The sequence below is a fragment of the Pimephales promelas genome, chromosome 21, assembly GCF_988280905.1.
Source record: "Pimephales promelas chromosome 21, fPimPro1.hap1.1, whole genome shotgun sequence".
Taxonomy (NCBI): Eukaryota; Metazoa; Chordata; class Actinopteri; order Cypriniformes; family Leuciscidae; genus Pimephales; species Pimephales promelas.
The window spans coordinates 18,119,044-18,137,701 of record NC_142789.1 but is presented as its reverse complement, the minus strand read 5'-3'; the positions used below and the strand labels follow the sequence as shown (position 1 = coordinate 18,137,701).

Genomic DNA, 18,658 nt, shown 5'->3' with positions numbered 1-18,658 from the left:
TCAACCACGCAAAGTATTGTTCAACCACGTTGGTTTCGCACGTGGTGCAATAATAACTACTTTTAATGAAACTGTTTGAGATCCAATTAACGCTAGATTTTTGAATATAATTTACAAAAATGTCATCTGAGGACTATTTCTAAATGTTATTACCAGACTCAATATTTTGCTCGTTCTTACATAGTAGAGCACGTTCTCACATGCGCACTCTTCAAACACGTTACTTAAAATCTTTTGACAAACTAAAAGACGAAAATTACATTTGTATGTATTCTAAATAAAGGCACCGGTTGTAGTGAATGTCAGCTTGCTTATTTTGCTCAAGATAAGGATTTATTACCTCCAAATGTCATGAAATATAGAAACGATGCTTATAACCACAGGTCGAGAGCTGTCGTTCAAACCACACAACTTTGCGATGCTGTTTGCGAATGTTCGTTGGAAGGATTGTTTCGGGAAACACAGACTCGTTGAACTGTGCTGATAACGACGGAACTTGCGACCATAGCTGGCTAACGGGAAACGCACCCCTGGATGTGCTCTTCGACAAAAACGTGTTTTTCGCAGCTTTTTGCTCAAAATGTGCTTTTTAAAATTAAACTTAGCTACATTCAAGATGATAAAAAAAGAATAGATGAAGCTGGGGGGTGTAAATACGCTATACAAATAAATGTCAATTGAATTGAATTGAAAAATGTAAAGTTTTGTGTTTTTTACCTCTGTACAACATGTTGAAAAAAAAAGTGTAAAAAGACTTTTTTGTTGTTGTTGTAGAAACGAGCAGGTTGTTGCCTTCTATTAACCTGACTAAAATAATCATCCTGGTCAAAGGACTTTATACCTCTACTTTTTGATTATTAGGACATTGAGAGCGCGTACGAATTCCTCTGTTGAATGCGAACTACTATCCTCTCTTGTTTAAGCCAATTAGTGGGTAGCAGAGGCCAGCAACTTGAGAACACAAAGGTGGTGAAAAAAATCAATCCAAGTTAAACCTTAAGTTCAGATATAAACAGCTGGATAAGTTAAGATCAATAGAGTTGGATCCTGGAGCAACTGGTCAATATTTCATCACTTGAACCGTACAAGCAGCACAAGGCAAAGATGAGACGTCGCTAGTGGGTGCGGATGAGTCTAGCATGGCTAGGAGATGTTAATGACTGCAGTACAGCGACCCCAAACCGATAAAGCGATAACAGCCAAGCATTGATTCAATAGCCGTGGAAGGTAATGAAAAACTTCTACTTTGTCCGTATTGATTTTCCTCGCTTTTGTTTGATTCCTTCCGGAGGCTAATTCACTTGTTGCCAAGTCTTAACACAGACATCACCAGTCAGTCTGGAATGAAATAGCAATACCACGGCTGCGCTTTCACAAGACAAGACATTTATTACTGTTTTCCTCCACTTTTTTTTTCACTCTCTCACACTTTTCATTTTCTCGATTTTCTCCTCTCATTTAATCTCCTGCTATCCACTGTCTTTTTTCCTCTTGCGCATGACAGATACCCCTTCACATTCACAGGAATCTCAAAATGACTCAGTATGTGCTTATCCAAGATGGTTGCATTAATTATTTACGTGAATGCAGTTACGCACGCTGTTCCAGAACTGCGCATGGGAGATTATTTACTGGAACTTGTCGGGCTATTCAGCCAAAGCTTCCGCATGAGCTGTGTCATCATACAAACTAAAGCACAACTTTCCATAAACAGTTCACAAAACGTTCAAATAAACAGAACTCTTGGGAGTCCTGATCAGGGTCGTCATAGTTTTACAATTTAATCTAGTTTTATTTAGTTAGTGACATATATTTGGTATGTAGTTTTTATTCTACTTTTTATTTTATTTTTTATTTGCAGAAAACAGTTGAAATAAACAAATTAAAAGACTCCAGTAACGCACACAGCAAAACAAGCTGTTAGCAATGCCAAGGTCATGGGTTCAAAACCCAAAGAAATGGACTACATACTGTATACCTTGAATGTAATTTGAGTTGCTTCGGATAAAATAATCAGTAAATTATTATTATTATCATTTGCTATTCAGGCTCTATACATTTGGCTTGGATTTATAAATAATATAAAATGTAACATAAAATACTACCATGCACACACACACACACACACACACAAAAAAAATTCTTCACATTAATAATTCTCACTCATAATTTTTTTAATTAATAATAATTTTACCAAAATAATAATATTTCACTGAAAAGTATATTTAATTCCGTATTAAATATACGTTTTTTGTAAAATTCCAACATTTTACTTCTAAAAACATTATTTTTTTAAACAATTATCAGATTAACATTATTATTTATATGTATGTATTTATTACAGTATAAGTACTAGTATTTTAGGGTTTAGTTAACAAATCACCTGATATAATGTGTCAGGAAAAATGTAATGCTTTTAATCATGATAGTCAACCGTTATTGCCATCTTGTCTCATTTTCACATTAGTTTTTACAGTAATGAAAATGTATTTTATTTCATTTCCAGTCTTTCCTATAGATTTCCAGATTACTTTTTGTTTTAGTTTCATTACCGCTAATAACACTGGGCCTGTTGTGTCCGCCTCATCCCCTGAAGCAGCTTGACCACCAGCTATTCTCTTATTCACTCGTTCTACCAGCGCCTCGATTCATAGCAGCCATGCCTTTGGAGCTCAGTAATTATTATCTGGCACTGACAGTGACAGTGTACGAAATTCTTGGAGTATGTCAGAAAAATTCTCTTGTCCGTGTTCCACTGTCTTTGTCATCTCTCCGCAGCGCCATTCTTTAATAAGAACACTCTTTTGTCTGCGTACAGTGGGGTGAGATCATCTGAGCGGCTGCCCATTGGAGTGAGTGAGGGGCTTTTGAACGGCATGTGGTGGATAGATCAGGGAGGCAATTACATTTTCAACAGTTCATTGTGTCTCTGGGAGGAGGAGAACAGGAATAGAACAGCTTCCCTTGCACTTCAGAAGGACGGCTTGGTGAACAGCAGGGCAACGTGAGCCTGGCATCACAGCAGTATTAGGGTCACCGGCACACCTTGACCTTGTGACCTCTTGCAAAGGAAGTCCTCACAAACCACATCTGACATACATAATATTTAAACATAAAAGATGTTAAAAACACTGTACTAGGTATCAGCACGGATGTAGGATCGTGATTTCGGGAGGTGTGTGGCTGCGCAGTTTGACCCAGCTGTTTTCTAACGGGGCGTTTTCCACGTGGATGAGTAACCGAAGGGCCGTTTTCCAGACAATAACATGTGGAGAGCATTAGGCGCACTGTCTCTGAGGTCTGCGTCGTTCTGCCGGCCCTCACCTACTGCACAACCAAACCTGCCAGACAGTACCCGCACCACCAGGATAGTTTTCACAGCTGGGTCAAATTGACTGGAAAAGAGAGGAGGAAAAAGAAAGGGGACTACAGTAAATGGAGGAAAGGAGTGAGGTGGAACATAGAGAAACAAAGAACAGATTACAGAACAGATGATGTACCCTAAACACACAGCACACAATTGATCCTTCGGCCTAGTTTCAATTAAGTAGCCTATAGATTGTTTTAACGTGGTTAATTGTAAAATATATAATGCAATAACAATTTAATAAGTAAACAACAATAATAAAAGCCCCAAAGTCTTCCTTTGACAGGCTGACTCAACACCATCAAGGCAACACATATGGCCCTATAAATATGCAATTTCCGGGAATGTCCAATCAACTTCATATTACTGTAAAATTACATGTGCTACACTTAATTAGTTGTTTTTACTGTAAGAACACTATGCACTGATACAATTTAAATAGGTTTTAAAGGCATACATTCTTTTCAAACTGGCTGTTGTTGCTATTCCATGTCATTTTCATATTTAAATGGTTAATTTTTGTCATTGACATTTCTGTCATTAATTACACACCCAATTTTTTATGAAATCTAAGAAGTTTCCGACCCCCTATGGACTGCAACATTATTGCCACTTTCAAATCGCAAAAGGGTTGTGAAGACATTGTTAAAATAGTCCATGTGACTACAGTGGTTCAACCATGTTAAGAAGTGAGGAGAAAGTATAGCAACTTTATTCAACAATTTCTTCTCTTCTTTGTCAGTTAGTTATATATGCTTTTAAAGTCATAATTTTAAAAAGAAGATGAAAATAGAGCTGCAGTATTTAGTCTCTTGATATATCTTGAATGTATGTTGAAATGTAACAGTACACGTTGTTTTAAGGGTGTGTTCAGATCCCTAATCTTGAGTATGATAAACAGTAACAGTGATCTTTGCTTCGGCAAGCACTGCTATAATAATCACATATGAAGAGTAGAAACACACGAGGTAAAACCACTGTAAATTCGATTTCTAATTAATTAACAGTGAAAAAAGCACCAACTGAGAACATTTCAAATGTAGCTGGTGCAATTCTTCCACTTTGTAAAGCATTTTTAAAAGAGCTGAGCATGTAAATTTTTGTATCCGTCAGACCCAAATTGGCATTTAAATGTCCCTCTTGTTTTATTCCCCCGGGAAACAGGCTTACAGAGGGACTGGAACGGACTGGAATCATCTAGCCTCCACTCTGCATGGAAGGTCCTCTTTGTCACCCAAACTCCCCTCCAATGTCACTAAACAATTAATACACTCATACATTTTTAACTCTAAACTCAATTAGAAGAGGAATGGTAAAATATGGCAGAGGCAGAAGCGTTAGTTGCGGTGGCAGGGATGACATTTGCACTAATGAAGCTGGGTCGAAGCACGAGCCACATCAATCATCAACACATAAGAAGGGGTACGAGGCAGAGCCGTAGGGGTAATCAGAGTGGAGGTAGCTATGCGGGAAGGACACGCCAAACATGCTAACATCTTGTTCTGTTTGGACTGAGTACTGTGGTAAATGTAGAAACAGAGGTCTTTCAGAGGTCATGACCTGCCACTGACTCCAGCTCCACGGCCAAAACCGCCTTAAAGGGACAGCTCACCTAAACAACATGGAAGTGTTGTCATTAATTACTCACCCATATGCCCTTTTTCCCAAGATTATGATGCTGTACTATAGATTTGCATGATGACTGAGATTGAAGTCTATTCACCTCAAGTGAGCTGATCAAACCTGACAAGTGTGTTTGTAAAAAAGTTATGATTTGCCAACAAGACATCATGACTTTTGCGTAAACATACACAGCACTTTCAATTCAAGGGGCGTGTTATCTATACGCATTTTGAGCTATCCGCGTGTATCCACATGCATGCGTGTATGTCTAACGAAACGAAGCAAAACGTAGATCTACATCTGGGGAGCGATATTTTTTTTTTCTAGGATGGTAGGGGAAGACTCATAAATGCTATTAACCCAAGTGACGTATAGGTTTAGGGACGGGGTTGAGGTAGGTCATATATTTATATGTACAGTAATAACGTTAAGTCAACGGCATTCAGAAACACGCTGAAAAGCGATTATGCGTGTTGATGGCATGGCAAAAATGGAAATGTGAATTGGCGTGTCATACACACGCAATTTCATGAGATCAGTCTGGAGTTGCCTTGCGAGTTGGTTAAATATACTATATTCCAAATCCGGATATTCAACATACCCACATGGCAATTCGTAACTTTTTACGTTTTGGCACGTCAGTGACTAATTCATTAAAAATGTATTCATACATTTTCGTATGATCTACTCACAACCCACAGATTTTAGGACCTTCATGCTTGCATTTTTTCTTCTAAAAATCTTAAATTTCCATTCAAATCACATAGTTCGAATTCATACAGTATTGCCAAATGACATAGTTATGTTTTCTCATGGAGTATGAACTATATGAACTATGTTTTGTTGGCTTGAGAGACGCAATCCAAGTTCACTTTTGTATATAAGATATCCATCAAAAAATCTTTTGTTTGTGTGAGAAAACGAACAGTATATCGTTTTACCTCTTTTTTTTTCTTTTTTTTTTATTTATATAGCGCTTTTCACAATACAGATTGTATCAAAGCAGCTTCACAGTGATAACATGAAAGTAATCATGTAATCTCTTATAATCATAGCCATGACAAATTGATCTGACGGCACGGGCGCTTCGGTCTGCGCATGCGCTGGAAGTGAACGCTTGCGCGCCTACGTCACGGAAGTTTTCAGAAGTTTTACCTTTCACTAAACATATTTAGATATACATGAATCCGCAATGGAACACGATTTCAGTATATTTAAATATGTTTAGTAAAAGGTAAAACTTCCGAAATCTCCGTGTAAATATTGAGCGACGTCACACACAAGCGATCACTTCCGGCGTAACATTGAACTGATTCAGTTCGGTTCAGTTGGACATTGCACAACTGATTCAGATCACTTGGATTACACGAAGGTAAAAACGATATAAATACTGTTCGTTTTCTCACAAAAACTGCTCGTTTTGTGTCTTAGGCCATCAATGTGTACTTACATTTACGAGTCATTAAATCATGTTTATTTTGACTTCTCTGTGCATGCTTTTTGGTGGACCCCCTTAGCCTCCAGTGTATGACTGATAGACAACAACGGTTTGACTGAAAAATGTCAAAATTGAAAATACTGTGGAAACAAAGACACCTACATCTTGGATGCCCTTGAGGTGAGCTAAAACATATCAAAAATTAATTTCAAAGTGAACTATCCCTTTAAACAGTAGCAGTTGACATCTAACTTGCTTTGCTATTGTATGTACAAAAACAAGCCTTTGGTTGTTGAAAATAGTTGCTTATCACTCGCTTTGGAAAATACCTGGAGATTAGCATCGCTTCAAAGCTGTGGACACACATGACCTTCTCCAGATTTCCTGATGCCACTTAATCTCCACACAGGAAGCATGTTCGACTATTTGTGGAGTAACTAACTTGCTGCTGTCGTTTCTTGTCCGAGTGTGGTGAGCTCTAGGTGGTAGGGCTTGTAATTTAGTGCAGCAGTTAAAATCTGACACCTCTCTTTGCTATCACCAGATATGCACATAAGCCTAATTAAATGATCACCTCCATTCTGCGGGCATTTTTTTTTTTTTTGCCCGCTCTTTTCTGACGTGGGGGTGGGTGCTAGAGTCGGATAGGGGGTGATGGGGGATGGGGGCTCGTTAATTACCACATAAGAAGCATTAATGACTCGCCTCACCTCCATCTCTATGAAGAAAGGTCACAGGAACAGTATTCTCCATTAATCTCTCCAAATGTGGACACACACTGACCGTAACATAGCACTGTGCTATCAAACAACTACTGCAAAGGTGCTCAAAATTAAAAACATTTGCTCTCTTTCACCTTAAAAGGGATTAACGCGGGCCAGCTTTGACTTGGGGGTTAGCACAATTATGAATATTACACAAAAAAAAAGAAGAAAAAAAAAGTATACCGATCTAGAGGCAATGTAAAAAGTCTGGCCATTTAAGGGTGGTGTGCAGATTCATGTGTTAACATGAGTATTTTTGGAAGAAATGATCTGGACTGCATTTCCCAAAAGCATCGGAAGCCTAAGTTGATCATATAACATTTGCCACCAATGGTCTCTACAATCAACTTGCCAGCCCTGACAGTCTAGCAAGAAGTGATTGAAAAAAATGAACAAACATCACTCGAAACATGAACAAATTACACGTCATAATGTTTCTGCAACATAATCCAATATACAGATTTGTTATGTTAAAAATAATAATAAAAATCTGGCATGTATGTTCACCTCACCTCAAAGAGAAAAATGTAAAATAAAAATATTTTGAAATAATAAAGGAAACTGACATATCTGTGAGATGCAGTTGCAAATCTCTCTTTTTTTACTTTCAGGTGGAAAAGGCAACCATAATGACGTAGAGTAAAAATACTTTTTACAATGTATTCGTGCTGGAATCCTACATATACTGTAGACCTTAAGACTTAAGATATGAACACTTTCTGATCCATGATTTGACATATTTTGTGTATAAGGCAAGCAATGGTCAAATTGGTTAAAGTAACAGAATCTCATAGGGCAAATTATGGACGTAATAATACCTACAGTATATTATCTTCAAAGTTTCAACAGAACACAAACCCAAACCATTTTCTATAAAACAGCGGCATGCAACCACAAATGAAAGCGGTGTCATTAACTATGCACATATATCTCTGTGTTTAACCTCTTCTCCCTCTCCTTACATCTGTGATTGGCTTGATACGATTCATGCCCTATGTCCTCCATGACCTATTAGTATGCTAAGAGCACACTACATATGTCTAAACTCATCCATTAGCATATACATATATATGTATCCCACTGAATATTCAAGAGGAGCCGGGGATGAATTTCTGATCCCACTTTTGCTCATTAAGTCTCATTTGAAATTCAGGATGACAATACAGACTTTTATAAGATTTGTTTATGCCTAAATTACACAAACATCAAGGAACAGGGGTTTTTAATGAGAATGAAATAGGATAAAATTAATTTTAATACTTGATGTTCACAAATCTAATAAGGAAACGGGAATCCCATATGTGGCACGACACTGAAGTAGCCCATTAATCTAAACAGACAGCTTGGGGAAAGGAAGATAGACCTATTTGTACAATGCGGTTAACTATCACGTTCACTTAACTAGTGAGGAAGTGGTTCTTTAATTATTTATTTTTTGGTTGCTTCAAAGAATCCAATAGAAAATAACTACTATAGCACAAACCAAAGAGACGAAGAAAAAAAAAAAAGTAAAAGGGAACAAAGCAAAAAAAAAAAAAAAAAAAAAAAAAAAGCAAAGCAATGAAAATTGAAAAAAAAGAAGACTGAAACGTTTTTATGCATAAAAAAAGGATTGCCCTAACCCTGTCCATTCCATCTCCATTCAAATGTACGTACATTTAGAGAGGTAGTTGTGATTGGACATTCATTTAACTCTTAATGACAAGATCACAATTCCCATCTACCAGACATTTCGGGACATTTTACAGCTCCATTCTCTCACCATGTTCTGGCATTATTTAGATACATTATTCCTGATGCATATTAATGAGAAGCCATGGACAAAATAATGAGAAGGAATAAAAGGCGGATATTGGGGGTGGAATGACGTATCTCAATATGAATTGGAATAAAGTGAGATAAGTAGGAAGAGGTATGGACTTGAAAAAGACAGATTATGAGAACACATTATTATTCAAACAAAAGACAAACTTTTGTCATACAGGGACATTCATTTAAAAGACGTCTTTAGACGAGTCCAGGTATTAGAGCTTACCTAAGTAGTTTTATTTAAAGGGAGAAATACGCAGAGAAATCGAATGAGCGTGCAAAAGAGTACAAGACCCTCACTGAGGTCAGATATTCCTGTTATTCTTTAGTTGCATGTCTTTGTGCACATTTAAATCATATCGCCATATTTCCACCTCCTTTGCGCTTGAAATAAAAGCCAGATTTAACTAGATGCAATTACTGCCGTCTCCCAAACTGTTTTTAATTAGGAGCTTATTCACGTAGTCTAATAGAGTGCAGTTTATCCAATAAAGCTACCACATGAAGCTTCAGTGCGTACGCTGTGCTGAACACGACCGCTTGTTGTTGTTGTTGTTGTTTTGCACTGAACGACCTGCCCCTGCATGCCCTGCTCTTAAAAAAAAAAGAAGAAAAAAAAGAAAAAGAAAAGTGCCCGCTCTAGGGTCATTCGGCTCAGGCTCATTATCTCAGACCCCGGCAATAAAGCTACGGTGACCTCAAAGGGAAAAGAGCCTTGGTTATGTTTGCCAGAATATGACATTTGGATTCCACGAAGAAATTAACTAATAAGGGAGTCTGCCTGCAAATAATAGCCCTGAAAATATCCAATGAGACGCAAAAAACACCAGTTCTTGGAAAGGGAGAGAGGCTGAAGAGCAGTACAGTGGTCTTGTAGAGACATACACCACCTACAGAGGGCAAAGCAAGACAAACAGGTTCAAACAAATGAGTCGTTTCATTTAGGACAAAGTGATTTGGCTAAGGTGTCAAAAAAGAAAGTGAATACAGTTAAACGGAAGAAAAAAAGGAAGTAAATGTTGAAGAGGAGGACTTGAATAGAAAAAAAATATGCTTTTTTGTACTATGGGAAAGGTTGAGATCCTAAAAGTTGTCCAAATGATGACTTTTGTAATCATAGTAGTTGTTCATCGCAAAACAACATTTAAGCTGTTATTCACTAATAATCTTCCATTTCAGCGGGCTTTAAACCACTGTAAGTGGGGTGAGTCAGTTAAACTTGGAAAAAAAGGAACAGAATTTAACGGATTCATTGACTTAAATGTTGTCCCACAAAGCTTTTGTATGGGTTCAGATGACTTTAAATATAATTCACAAGTGGTATGGACCACTTTTATGTCGATTTGTCTTGACAGGTCTATAAACTGAAAAGATTCAATATATTCTTCAAAACTGCATCTTTTGCGTTCATAGGTGTGGAACAACATGACAGGACTTTTATTTTTGGGTGGACTTTTTACTTGAAAAAAAAAAACAACAACACTGAAAATTGGATTTGAACAGCTCAAATAGTTCAGATTCTTAGTCAAATGAATATGTGAGATGTTTTTACAGGCAAATATTTATTTGTAGAATGCTTAATCTCTGTATCAAACGATCAGGAAAGCAACCTCTCCACAACATCTCTCTGCTCTCAGCCGCTCTCCCTCTCTCCATTACCGCTGAATGACAGGCTGAAAAGTGCCTCAAGGAATGACTTCTCATTCAAACAATGGCCAGGACGTCTGTTTAATTTGCAGTTGAAGGGCATTAAGATAATAAATTCATTTAGTAAATCTCAGCAACAAAAGCCTGGCCATCTCTGCTTGGCTGGTTTGAGAGAGAGCAAGTGCTTCGTCTTAGGTGAGGCACATCCTCTTTCAAATTTTTTTTTTTTTTTTTTTGGGACTTAATTATTAGTTTTTAACCTAGTTATTATGCAAATGATCCCTTTTAGGGCCTTCAACGTATTGTATTAATATTTCCCTTTTTTACTCTGACTGTTTATTAACTGTGATCTCCAAGTGTCTAATTATGGACACTGGAAACAAGGGTAAAACCATAGGACAGGGGCAGTGGATGATTCCAGTGACCAGTGACAGATTTGAACCTTTTAACCACACGGTTAACTTCAGAAACCAGCCTGCCACTGTTTCCCAGTCAGTTAACACATTTTTTTACTATTAGAACATTTTTTACTGCTAGTTGTAAACATAAACAGAAAAACATTCAAATTTATAATGAATAATGCGTAATTGCCTAAATAATAATAATCATAATATTGTTCCAAAGCAGCTAAAGACAGGATTGGAAGGGTGCAGGATCAAGTAAAGAACTTGGGAGTCATTTTTGACTCATCCATTATTATTGATCGACAGATAAAGACAGTGGTTCCTAATTGCTTCTTCTATTTAAGAGCAATAGCCAAATTGAAACCAATTTTCTCAGTGACCTGGAAAAAGTTGTCCACATTTATATTTTTTCCCATCTAGATTATTGTAGTGCACTTTATGTTGGGACCTGTCAAACACACATTGCCCGCTTGCAGCTAAAATGCTGCAAGGTTGTTGATGAATGCTGGTAACACGGATCAGGCTACTCCCTTGTTATCTTTTTTAGGTTGGCTACCAATACATTTCAGGATACAGTATAAGATTTTGACATATGTTTTTAAAGCACTTCATGAATTGGCACCAGAATACTTAACTGAGCTTATTAAGCCCTGCAGTTCAGGTGTAAGACTAAGATCATCTAACAAGTTTTTTCTAACTATTCCCTGTGTGCGCCTCAAATTGAAGAGTGATCGTGCTTTCTATCCCTGGTCCTAGATTGTGGAATAATCTGCCATTGGATGTTAGATCTTCCTTGAATCTAAATGTTTTTAAGGGTTAAAATCTCATCTATGGCATTTTAGTACATTAGTACATGAATGTTTTTATGTTTTGTCTTATTGTTCTTTATTGCAATGTACAGCTCTTTGGAGCTTGAATAAAACAAATTTATTTAGATGTTAGCACCTAAAGTATTATTTTAGGTGACCTGCAAACTCAGTTTTTGTGTAAATACAGAAAGTATCAGAGGTCTACAGTACAAAAGCTTACAAAGCATTATTCACAGTTAAATACAAAGATATCACTAATAAGTTATAATAACATATATTTGGGTAAGTTATAACAAGATTCAACTCATTTTTTAAAGTCAGTTTAATGTAAGTTGCCAAGTTGTATTGCCAAGTTGATTGTACTTTAAATATACAGTAAGTATATATATATATATATATATATATATATATAAACCTGATTCTCACAGCTCAGAGAGGGGGTGCAAACGGTTTCATCCTTACAGCGGACATTAAAACTCTAGCCCAAACCTCGTCTTGTAACAAACTTGCTAATTCCAAATCACTTTCTCCTTGAAGTGAACTGAAGAAACTGATACAATACCAGGCCACCACAACACAGATGTGACCGCTAACATGACAACTAACGAGTTCTGACGTCCAAACCCTGGGAAAAAGAGACAGAGAGAGAAAAAATGATAACGCATCTTTAAATATTGTGATTTGACTTTGAACAAAGTGACTTTTGAAGTGAAAGGAGCCGTTTCCCCCGTTTTCATTTTTCCCCCATATTTTAATGCTCCCCCGCTCTATCATGCAAATCCCCATTCAAATTATTCGAGTATTAGAGCCCTCAGCACTAATGTCACAGAGACAAAATGAGATGGGGGACTTAAGCACCTAACGAACAATGAAATTTCAAAGCCCTGGGACAGGACAATTAAGCAGCAGGCTTAGCCAATGATGAAAATTTATTGCTATCTAATACATATTTCTATTTTCTGAACACTAACCAATTTGAATGTGATTAAGGGGGGAGGGGTCTGTTCATTAAAGAACAGCAGCTACAGAGGTCTATATTGGAGGTTCTTTTGATGTTAAATTACAAATATGCACATGAAATCTTATTTATTGTCTTTTTCGGCTGGCATTGTTTCTTTCGGTGCCTCTTAAATGGCTTTTTAACCCCAGTCACTCCGATTCAATGGGGAAGCGTTAATGAGAGAATCTGAAGAGGAGACGCTTTTGGAGGTCTGGTGATTGAGAATGTTACGTTATCGTTTTATTCTCTGCCTTTTTTCCTTTCATCTAAATGAAATTGGCCCGCCATTGTTTAGACACTGGCCTTTTGGCTGTTATCAGAACCCCGGGGTTTGACACGATCAGGGGCCTTAGAAGGGCAAGAGAGCCAGGGCTGTCTGGGAACGACCTTTGCGCTCGACTGAAGTCAGATATTCCTGATCTGGACACTCGGCTCTTCATCAGCCTGTAATTCGCTCCCCAGGAGTGAGTTTTGACATAAATATGATCAAATGTCACCTAAAGAGCAGAGAACAATGGCTGAAAATGGCACCTGCACTATTGGGCATCTGACAATAGTGTCTTTCCGAGCAAGGTACTAATGTTAATTGCACACTTCTGATAATAGACCTGGAGATCGGTGTTGAACTGGAGAAACCACGATGGCCGAATTCAGACAGATATCTACCCCAAGATGTCTTCAAACACCGAGCTGAATACAGGAAAATTAGAAATTTGGTATGGAATGCAGGAATTCGGGGAACGACTGAACAACGGGGTCTTTGTTATTTACCCGGACGTGAAAAAAAGTCATCATTTCCAGCGCTATGAAGCAAGATGTGCGCACACATCTCCCTCTCTCTATGCAGAGGGTATGTGCCGATTAATTCCCTTTAATAAATGCAGTCTCAGGCACAGTTTAACAGGGATAAAGGACATTTTCATTAACTTTCTTTATATTTAATGTTCAATTAGTCCTGGGTATAACTGGACACTAATAAGATGGAAATATGGGCAGGAATTAATGTTCCATCAGGAATAGACCCCTTGATTGGTTTTCACCCCGTGGTGCTGCAGAACCCTCGGTCCATGCCCTGCACGACTGCCTGTATTAAACAGTAAAAAAGTGTGTGTACTGATGCATACGTGTATTTACATGCATTCATAAGATGATATTATGTATTTATAATATGATTTACAGATGTTGATTGAGGTTGATTCGATTTTGAAGTGGAAATAAATGGATTGGCTTTGTTTTTGTATTGTGCAGTCCTGCATGCAAAATCAACATGTAGTCCGATTCACAAATGACTCTTTAATCGGACTGTTTATTGAATATTTCAAGAAGGCATCAAGGCAATGAATTAGGCATTAAAGGGTTAGTTCACCCAAAAATGAAAATTCTGTCAGTATTTACTCACCCTCATGTTGTTCCAAACCTATGTGTGTTTATTTGTTCTGCTGAACACAAAGGAAGATATTTGGAAGAATGTTTTAATCAAACAGATCTCATTCCCCATTGGCTACCATAGTAGGAAAAAAATACATACTATGGTAGTCAATAAGAGTCAAATATGTTCCTTTGTGTTCAGCAGAACAAATAAACACATAGAGGTTTGGAACAACATGAGGGTGAGTAAATACTGACAGAATTTTCATTTTTGGGTGAACTAACCCTTTAAGGATATACTTTTGCAAAAGGAATTAGGAATCTTTATTAATATACACTGAACAAAATTATAAACTTTTGTTTTTGCCGCCATTTTTCATGAGGTGAACTCAAAAAGACCAAGATGGTTATGTACTACAAGTGCATTTTATTGATTTCATTTTGAATAGAAAACCCCCCTAATACAGTAAAACTACACATTTTAGAGTGGCCCATTACTGTGGCCAGCCTAAGGCACACCTGTGCAATAATCATACTGTCTTTAATCAGCATTTTGGTATGCCACACCTGTGAGGTGGATGGATTATCTCGACAAAGGAGAAGTGCTCACTAACACAGATTTACACAGATTTGTGAACAATATTAGAGAGAAATAGGCCTTTTGTGTTGATAGAAAAAGGCTTAGATCTTTGAGTTCAGCTCATGAAAATTGGGGGCAAAAACAAAAGTGTTGTGTTTATATATTATTCCAGTGTATATACTGTATAAATGTGTGTGTGTGTGTATATCTGAACTTATTTATAACTAAATACATAAATAACACACTTTTTTGTTTGTTTTTATTGAACATTATTGTTGAATTCTCTCTCTCTCTCTCTCTCTCTCTCTCTGTACAGTACACACAGGGGTGCAACTACCCAGTTTCAGAGGGGTATGCAGCAACAATTTTAGCACCCCCCCCCCCCCCCAAAAAAAAAGGAAAAATAAATGTAATGTAAGTGTGCTGTGTAATAAGTGAGTAGGAAGAAATGAGAGCTAACAGAAAAAATAAGTGCAAAATTGTCGTTTATTAACACAATTAAACTACTCCTCCTTGATGAACCCCCCCTAAGAAAACTATAAGCTCCATTGGAACAGCAATACCAGTGTTTCTCACGGGATTTTATCTAAAACTGTGGTAGGTGGACCTCTGTTTCTCTAGGGGGGTTCGGGGGCATGCTCCCCCGTAAGAAAATTTTGTGTTCTGTAATGTTAAATTCAGCAGTCTGGTGCACTTTGAGAGTTCAAAATTGAAAGCTCCAACCCATATTCAGGGTGCAAATTAAACAGAGAAAATTTTGAACCTCTTTTAGTTAGTGTCTGTCTACATTACACTACTAGATAGTCTACATTACACTACTAGATAATAATAGTTATAATATTAATCTAGCCATAAAGGCTATTGTAAAACAAATGCACAGAAAAATAAAGGAAACTTTCATAATTAGTTTTGCACTAATTTCTATACTTGAAAGATACTTGCGCATAATGACGTATTTCATGGGCCAGTGTCAGAAAAAAAAAACTAAAGCTGACTTTTTTTGACTAATGCATTACACCAGCACAGCGCCGCCAATTAAGCAAAGAACAAAACAAAAACAAACAACAAACAAATGGGCCGCCGATGTATGAGTTTTGTGGGCCACTAAGACAAATAAATTAAAAAAGGATGAAATGTATTGGCTGAAAAGCACGTCGGCCCAGCGGGAATCTCCCGGTAGTCCCGATGGCCACAGAGATATAGCCTACATGCCTGGATGTCACATTTTAAATCCTACCTGTTGTCTTTCAGCAATGCATGCAGTTATTTAGCTGCTGTCGTATCAATTGACATGCCATCTCCTTTTCTCTCTTTCTTTTTCTATTTTTAGCCCCACAGCATTTTGTTTTATCCATCTTTTTCGACGACAACTCACTACTCGTACCTGCTCGCTCAGCGCTCACGGCGCCCCCGCCCGTTCGCGATATTACCCGCCCCTTCTCCATGAGGGCGCCTACTCTGGCTGTTAGTCCTCTACAATTTTATATAACAATGAAGGAATGCAGAAATGATTTAGAAACGCACAACGGCAGCTACATATAGAAATACAATATAGCCTATATATAATTTTTTTTTTTTTTTTTTACCATCGCTTTGGCGCCCCCCATTGTGCTGCGCCCCTATGCGCCGCATATAGCGCATACCCACTTTTTGCGCCACTGAGTACACACACACACATACAGTATATATATGAAGAGTAGAGTAAAGTTAATAAATTAACAATATAATTGGACAACTAAAATAAACTGCAAATATATAGTGAATGTTGTTCGCAGACACAGTGAGGTAGTTAAATATTGGCTTATCTGCATAAAGTTTTAATAACATAAAAAGGCGTAATTTTTCAAAAGTATTGTATTGTGGGAATTTCAGCCTTTTAAACACAGTTATGAAATGTTATTGATGTGATGAGTTTTTCTTAAGGTCACACATAATTATTGGATTACAGTATTTCCCTGTAGTGCAGCACAATTTGTTCCGTTATCTGTTGTTGAGCCTACAGTTCTTTATGGACTGAGTGTCTCAAGGCTTTAATGTTCTGCTTAGCACTATTTTCTCCAAAAACCCTTTAAGATATCAATTTCACAGAGATTGAAAATAGAATGGCAATGAGACATGCTTTCACGCTAAACAGGAAAATATAGTGTCGGCGTCCTCAGTCGGTGGATTCTCACAGCTTTATTGTTTTTGATGTGCGGTAATGGCGATTGCAGGCCATATTCACAGCGGAAATTGAAATGGCATGGAGCGCGACATCTGTTTTACAAATAATTTTCAAATGCGACAAATACACACAGACTCATACTTTGATGGTACGCAGGAGCACACAGAAAGTTCTCCACGTTCTGCCACCTCTCCTCACGCAAAGCCACATCCTCTCGGATGTCTTCTCAGTCGTGCCGCCAGAGTTTAAGAGTCATGGCGGCCAAAGGAAAAGGCTGGCTCAGGGAACATATGAGGAAAGACCCACCAGAGAGAGAGAGAGAGAGAAAAGAAGAAGGGAGGGCACCAAAAACAACTGGAAAGAAACATGGGCCAAAGGAAGCACGACCCTTAAGTTTCTGGCTTGTGGAAAAGCATTGAGAGTATGGCTTTCTGAATCCCTCCCTGTCTGGGAGGGAGACGGGTGGGAGGTACACGGGGAAATCCCGAAGCAGCCACTAAGAGGACCTGTTCTCTGGGAGAGGAAGCGAGAGAGAGAGTGCTGGTCGGGGTCCAAAGACAATGACCTCATCACTGTGTGCCATCATGAGTGGAGGGCAAGAAACACACACACACACACACACACAGAGAGAGAGAGAGAGCAACCCAAAACTGTGTTTACACCCACTCAAGGTCACGACAGGGCGGGCAAATTCCGGCTAAAATGGTTGACACTTTGTGTGAGAGCTGAATATGGTTGCCTGTTTCAGGAAATAACTAAATAGGCAATTGTAATATTAAGTTTAAAAATAAAAAAAATTAAGTCTCACTATGAGATATAATGGGTCCACTGACAGATGTACTGTAAAGTGCGTAAATTTGTGACATAAGGAGATAACAATTGGACAATCAGAATCAGAATTGCAACTTAATGTGTGGGATTGCAAGATATAACAGTCACATTGTCTAAATAGTGAAAAAACGAATTGTGAAAAAACACAATTTCAAAAATTTCAAAAATTGTGAAAAAACAAAAAATCCAAATTGTGAAAAAACATAATTTCACCATTATGAAATAATAAAGTTGCAATTATGAGATATTAATTCATACTGCAAGACATAGTAACATTGTGAAATGTGATGACAAGCCGTGACATACAAAGATGCAATTCCGAAAAAATAAAGTCGCAATTCTAAGATATAACGCCGCTTTGCAAGATATGTCACATTGGTGAAATACAAAATAAAAATTGTGAAACGATTTAAACTACATTTACCTGACAACAATGTACTAAAAACTGTTTCACATACCGATGAGTTGTCAAAATGATCCACGAAAATGACTAAAAACACTGTCTGCATGCCAGGCCAGTAGTTAGCAATGTCATTTTGTAAAGAAAATATGCCCTAAAGACTTAATATGTAATATTCATGCACATGATGTTACAGCTTTCACAAATTTGTGCTTTGTAGATGGTATCATTTTCAAAAAACGAGCACTTTGAAATCCGTTTTCAAAAGTTTAACAATAATTCTGAGATATTAAGTCGCATTGCAAGATATAAAGTCATATTCTCAGATTTAGTCACAACGCGAGATATGGTGTAATAACACTAAAATAAATGATGTATTAATTATATTAATTCATTGATTAATATTAATTCAATAATAAAGTTGCGATATAAAGTCGCAATTACTTTTTAGTTC

At 37.5% G+C, this 18,658-nt stretch overlaps 1 long non-coding RNA gene across 1 annotated transcript in view; it reads right to left on the bottom strand.

The window, feature by feature from the left end:
- Nucleotides 1–2,283: 2,283 nt before the first annotated feature.
- The window catches only part of LOC120480344 (uncharacterized), a 91,313-nt gene continuing 74,938 nt past the window's right edge, over nucleotides 2,284–18,658 (bottom strand). Inside the window, exon 5 of the long non-coding RNA XR_005623088.2 lies at nucleotides 2,284–3,395. This is a non-coding gene — a long non-coding RNA (uncharacterized LOC120480344). The remainder of the gene's footprint in view (nucleotides 3,396–18,658) is intronic.